Raw genomic sequence first — 5983 nt, 5'->3', positions numbered from 1 at the left:
TTCAGAGATTTCCAACCATATATGATAGTCTATATTGGGCATAAAATTGGCAACATGACAAGAGGACAAAGTTGGCGCCATAAATGTGCATAAGGGAGGCCAACGTTAGGGTCAAAGTTAGACCCCTAACGTTGGCACCAACGTTGGTATTAGCAGATTTTGGTTGCTGATATGAAAAGTTTGAGCCAAAGTTAGACCCCTAACTTTAGCTCAAACTTTTGGTCCAACTTTTGCAAAACTCCAACCCGGTTCATTTGGTTCACTTCGGTTCCTCCTCAAACTCCAAGAGCAATCAACCAAGGCCTCTTTCAACCCAATTCCACCAAGAGCAAAGGCCCATGATCATCACTCAAAAGCACAAGAAATAGATAAAATAGGAATTTCATTTAATTGTAATTTGTTTTTAATTTCATTTTCATTTCCATTTTGTAAAGCCTATATAAGGCATCATTTTCATATTTGTAAGGGAGGCTGGCTCCACTAGGGAGCACTAGAATTTGAGAGCTCTCTTTTTAATTTTCTTTGTTTTGAATCTTGGGTGGAGAATTGAAGGTGTTCTATTTCATTCTCCCTCTGAGATTTCTCTTTGTTTTTCTTGCTGCTTTTAATTCACTGCACTTCAAAATTTCAATTCTGTTTTGATTCCCAGCATCCAATTTCCTTTATTCTTCCTGCAATTTAAATTTCCAGTTGCGTGATCTATTGCTCTTTTTAATTTCCAACACCCCAGCCCCTTTACTTTTCATGCAATTTACTTTTCTTGCAATTTAAGTTTCAGCTATTTTACTTTCTTGTTCTTTAACTTACTTGCAATTTTACTTTCTGCATCTTTAAGATTCATTGCAATTTACTTTCTGTTGGCTACATTTCACACAATTCACTAAATGTCAGCTTGACTAAACTAATCACCCACTAAAATTGCTTGATCCATCAATCCCTGTGGGATCGACCTCACTCCCGTGAGTTTTTATTACTTGATGCGACCTGGTGCACTTGCCGGTTAGATTTGTGTGTTTTGGGAGAAATTTATTTTTCACCAAAATATCTCATCAGTGCCCAAAATTGATCTCTTATAAGTTCATACCAACATTTTGCTTCAAGAGTGAGATCTCCCCTTTTTAGGTACTTGTGCCTTCCTTCATTGTCTCTCTCCCAGTCAGTATTAATCACACAGATATCACTAGAGATTTCATCATAATCTGGGTTCCCGTTTATTCTTTGGTGGTATCCTGGCTCATCAAAATGTTCTGGCCTTAGTCCTAAGACCTTCATAATAGTCTTCGGGCTAAAGTCTACTTTCACACCCCTTACAAAACTCTTGTATGTTGGTGCTTCGGTCATATCCACCCTTGTAGCGTTTGCATAGAACTCCCTTATGATGTTTGCATTAATCCTGGTGATTGGTGAAGTCAATCTTCCCACTTCCTCTTTCTGATCTTGGCTTTTATTTCTGGGCATCCCTCCTTAGGCAATAGAAACGGGATTTCTGTATATATCTTTTTGTCATTCATCCATCCAAGTTGCATTTGGTGGAACCATGATCTGAACTTCCATCGATCATAGTCATTTTCAGCTTCCTCAGTAACAGGTTCCTTTCCTCTCCTTCTTTTGGAACTTGAAGAAGATGTCATGCTTTCCTTGATGGTTAGCCGAGTAGGGGTTAAAGGTTTATAAAGAGGGAAGGTTGGTGTGATGCACTCTCGGGGGAAAAGTGTTTGAAGTTAAGGTAGTGTTATGGAAGCAAGTGATCAAGGGTGCTTTGTTGCACACAGAACACGGCTATTGCGCTTTAGTTTTAGAGAATACAAGAGTTGAATTTCTAGAGTACAAGAAGTGTGAAACTTTAGTTCACATGCACGGTTCAAGGGAGGCCATTTATAGTAGCTTTAATGAAGAATGGATGGCTAGGATTCTCTGGGACAAGTCATGAATTAATGGTTTACATGTAAAGATGAATGAGGACAAAAGTTGCCTCTTCATTAAGCATGTGGGGTCGGTCTTCTAAGGGCTTCTCCCAAGGACGTGCAGATCTTGATCCTTACAAAGCAACCTTCCAAACCATTTGATCTACTTTTGTCTTCATACTAGCTTTACTCTTCCCTGTCTTGTCCCTTTCATCAAAGTATTCTTCTGCATACCTATCCATCATGTCACAATAAAGAAAAGAATTAAAATAGGTGGCGGTGTATACATGGCAAGCAATGCTTAAATTTAAACTAAATATTTGACTAGTGTTCTTCATAATTGCTCATCCATCGATGACTCCTTTTATACTTTATATATTCTTGAAGGACACCAAACTCAGTGTTTGGCTATATGGTCCAAAATGTTACTTCCTCCAAGTATTATCATTGAGATCTCACGGGATTATTGTCACTTTTGGTTGGACCATCATGAGAACACTTTATTTTTTTCTATTTCTAAACATGAACTAAAAATTATAAGCATGGTTGCATTTTCATGACTTTCAAAACTCAAAAGAACTTTGACTCTCATGACTTGTTCTTGCAATATATTGAACACCAAACTTAATATTTGGCTATATATTCCAGGAAACACATGTCAAAATAGTAATATGATCATTATTTTTGAAAAGTATCTTAGTGCGCCTGTAGGCACACTAAACTTAGAATTGGATCATATGCTTTACCTTATCATGGATAGTTGTCAAAATTGTCTATGCGAGCTTGAATTCATGTGAGAATAACACTTATTATTCATACTGAAGTATTAAAAACAAGGAAACTAAATCATGGGCTGCCTCCCATGAAGCGCTTTTTTAGTGTCATTAGCTTGACGGTTGGTCTTTGTCATGGTGGATTGTAGTGCCTTAGGTCTTCTCCCTTTACAGTGAAGCGGTCCCCCTTTGATTCCTTAACGATTTCTACATGCTCTAGGGAGAGGATCTTTCTGATGGTGAACACTTGAGGTAATTGTGATGGAATGGTTGGAAGTTGGGTGGTGTTGGTTGATGGTGGGCTGATATTACCTTGTCTCCAGGGGAGAAACCCTCTGTAGGAATCTTCTTATTTCTCCATCCTCTTGGCAATTTCTTCACAACTCTTTTCTCTTCTTCTAATGGTGTTCCAGTGATCATTGTGTCAGGGGCTTCCTCAATAACTGCTCTTTCAAACTCTTGTCGCTTCAGTTCCTTCTTGAATTCTCTTAGTTGCTATATCTCTTGAATTTCTTGCTTGTTCACCAAAGACTATTTCAGTGGTTCAACTGCTGAATTACTGTTGCTTTCCTTTGTGCACATGGTGCTATGATCATCTTTCGGCTTTTTAAGTTCTGGTTCATATTCTGATGTTGGTTTAAAATCATGGAAAGTGAGGTGTTCTTCATGTATTCTTAGGATCAACTCTCCTTGTTCCACGTCTATCAGCGCTCTAGCAGTGGCTAGAAATGGTCTCCCCAAAATAATGGGATGGAGGTAGCTTTCCTCCATGTCCAGAATAACAAAATCAGTGGGGAGGAAGTAGTTTCCCACTTTCACCAATACATTTTCAACTACACCTTCAGCCTTCTTCTGAGTTTTATCTGCCAATTACATCCATGGATCTCAGCTCATTGATTTGAAACTTCTTCATAAGAGACAGAGGCATCACATTTATGCTAGCCCCTAGATCATAGAATCCTCTGTTAAATTGTCTCTCCTATGGCACATAGAATATGAAAGCTCCCTGGATCTTTCTTCTTCAGGAGTACGTCCTTCTTGATGAGAGCACTACATTCCTTGTTCATTGTCACTGTTTGTCCCCCTTTTAAGGTTCCTTTCTTGGTCAGCAGCTCTTTCATGCACTTGATGTAGGTGGGCATCTGTTGGAGAATTTTGATGAAGGAGATATTGACACTGAGAGATGTAAACATGTCTAAGAATCTTGAATATGACCTGTCTTTCTCACTTCCCTCGAGTCTCTGGGGAAATGGTGCTTGTGGCACAAAAGGCTTGAGGGATTCTTTCTCTTTTTGTTCCTTCCTTTGTTCAGGGCTAGCCATTTTTTCTATCTCCCTTACATTCTTCCTTGACTCTCCTTCATCATGCTCTAAGTGTCTGGAGCATTCTCCCTTCAGAGCTCCTTCACTACTTAGATTGATTGACTTGCATTCTTCCCACCTTACTTTCTTGGTCTCTCCTCTTAGGTTCTTTTCAGTATCACTTGGAAAGCTGTCGGTGGGCTTGGGAAATTTCTATGAAAGATGTCCTACCTGATATTCGAGATTCTTAAGAACCTCCCCTCAGCTTTTTATACTTCCTCTCACTTCTTCCCTGAATTTCTTCATGTCTTCACACTCCTTGCTAAGGTATGCAAACATGGCTTCTATTTTTGCCATCTGTCATCATCATGTGGTAATGGTTGGTTGGAATTGGGTTGTTGAGAGTGGTTGTTGTGGTTTTGGTATGGTGGCTGTGAGTAAGTGTTTTGTGAGGTCTGGTATGGTTTTTGGTTGGAGTTTTGGTGAGTGGAGTTGTTATACTGGGTTGGATTATGGGGTTTGTGATCTTGGCCTTGGCTTTGTTAGTTCTCCCACCCAAAGTTTGGGTGGTTCTTCCAACCAGAGTTATAGGTTTTAGAATATGGATCATTAGCTTGCCTAGATGGATTTCCAAGGTAATTAGCTTCCTCCCAGTTAACTCCTTCTTCTGTGTCCAATTTTTCTTATGGTGATGGTTGAGTGTGGATAGCTGCAGCCTGATTCTTCTCCATTTGCTTCGTCAATTTAGCCAGCTGCTTGGTGATCATCTTATTCTGAGCCAAGATTGCATCCATATGGTTTAATTCTAAGACTCCCCTGTTGTTGCTCCTATCTGAGGCATAAAAATACTCATTGTCAGCCACTGTCTCTATAACATCAATGGCTTCTTCAATGGTCTTCTTCTTGTTTAGGGAACCTCCAGATGAGTGGTCTACAGCCTTCTTTGATTCATGACTCAGCTCTTCATAAAATATATGGATTTTCACCCACTCATTAAACATATCAGGGGGGCATTTCCTTGTCAAATCCTTGAATCTTTCCCAGGCTTCATAGAGAGTCTCACCGTTCTGTTGTCTGAAAGTTTGCACTTCAGTTCTCAGCCTGTTTACTTTTTGTGGAGGGTAGAACCTTGTCAAGAATCTGTTCATTACATCGTCCCAAGTGGTCAAGCTTACCTTGGGAAATGACTCCAGCCATTTTGATGCTTTGTCCCTCAAAGAAAATGGAAACAGTAGCAATCTATAGGTGTCAGGATGAACACCATTAGATTTAACCGTGTCACATATCCTTTGGAATTTAGTGAGATGCTCATTAGGATCCTCTTGGGTACTTCCTCCAAAAGAATAATTGTTCTGGACAAGAGTTATGAGCTGAGGCTTCAATTCAAAATTATTAGCATGGATAGTTGGCCTTTGAATGCTACTACCCCAATTTCCTGGGTTTAGATTGATGTATGAACCCAAAACTCTCCTCTCTTGTCCACCAGGGTTGACTCCACCTCTTCTGGAATGGTTGTTCACCTCTCCTTCATGATGGTTTTCCATATCATCCTCCATGGTTATATCAAAGTATTCCTCCTCTTCTTCTGCACCAACAACTCTTTTTCCTCTTGCTTTTCTCCTTAATCTCAGGAAGGTTCTTTCCGGTTCACTATCAAATGGGGTTGAAGTTTCCTTTCTCCTACCTGTCATACAAGTAGCACAACAAGCAGAAACCAGCAAGGAATCACAATTAACGAAAAAGAGTGGTTAGAGAAATTGAGGCAATTAATCAAACAGTTAATGAGTTAGCGGGTTAGCTTTGCTGGAAAGTAAAGAAGTAAGGTAAAATTAAAGAAAAATAACTAAAAGAAAATTGCAGAGAACAAAAATGAACAACTGAAAGTAAAATTTAATAAATCAAAAGAAAAGAAAAGTGCTCAATCTAGTTATCCTCCAGATTAATAATTGTCAATACAAAACCAATCCCCGGCAACGGCGCCATAAACTTGATTCGCGGAAATTTG

General features: G+C 39.3%; 1 non-coding gene across 1 annotated transcript; it reads left to right on the top strand.

Annotated features, from left to right (window-relative positions):
• The first annotated feature begins 4973 nt into the window (after positions 1 to 4973).
• Positions 4974 to 5081, top strand: LOC148547969 (small nucleolar RNA R71). Its single transcript, XR_015898944.1, has one exon. It is a non-coding gene; the product is annotated as a small nucleolar RNA R71 (small nucleolar RNA).
• Positions 5082 to 5983: the final 902 nt, after the last annotated feature.

This window comes from Arachis ipaensis, chromosome B8 (assembly GCF_059453495.1).
Source record: "Arachis ipaensis isolate K30076 ecotype BB chromosome B8, ASM5945349v1, whole genome shotgun sequence".
In the NCBI taxonomy this organism is placed as follows: domain Eukaryota; kingdom Viridiplantae; phylum Streptophyta; class Magnoliopsida; order Fabales; family Fabaceae; genus Arachis; species Arachis ipaensis.
Note: the sequence above shows the minus strand (reverse complement) of the source record. Positions and strands in the feature narration are given on the sequence as shown.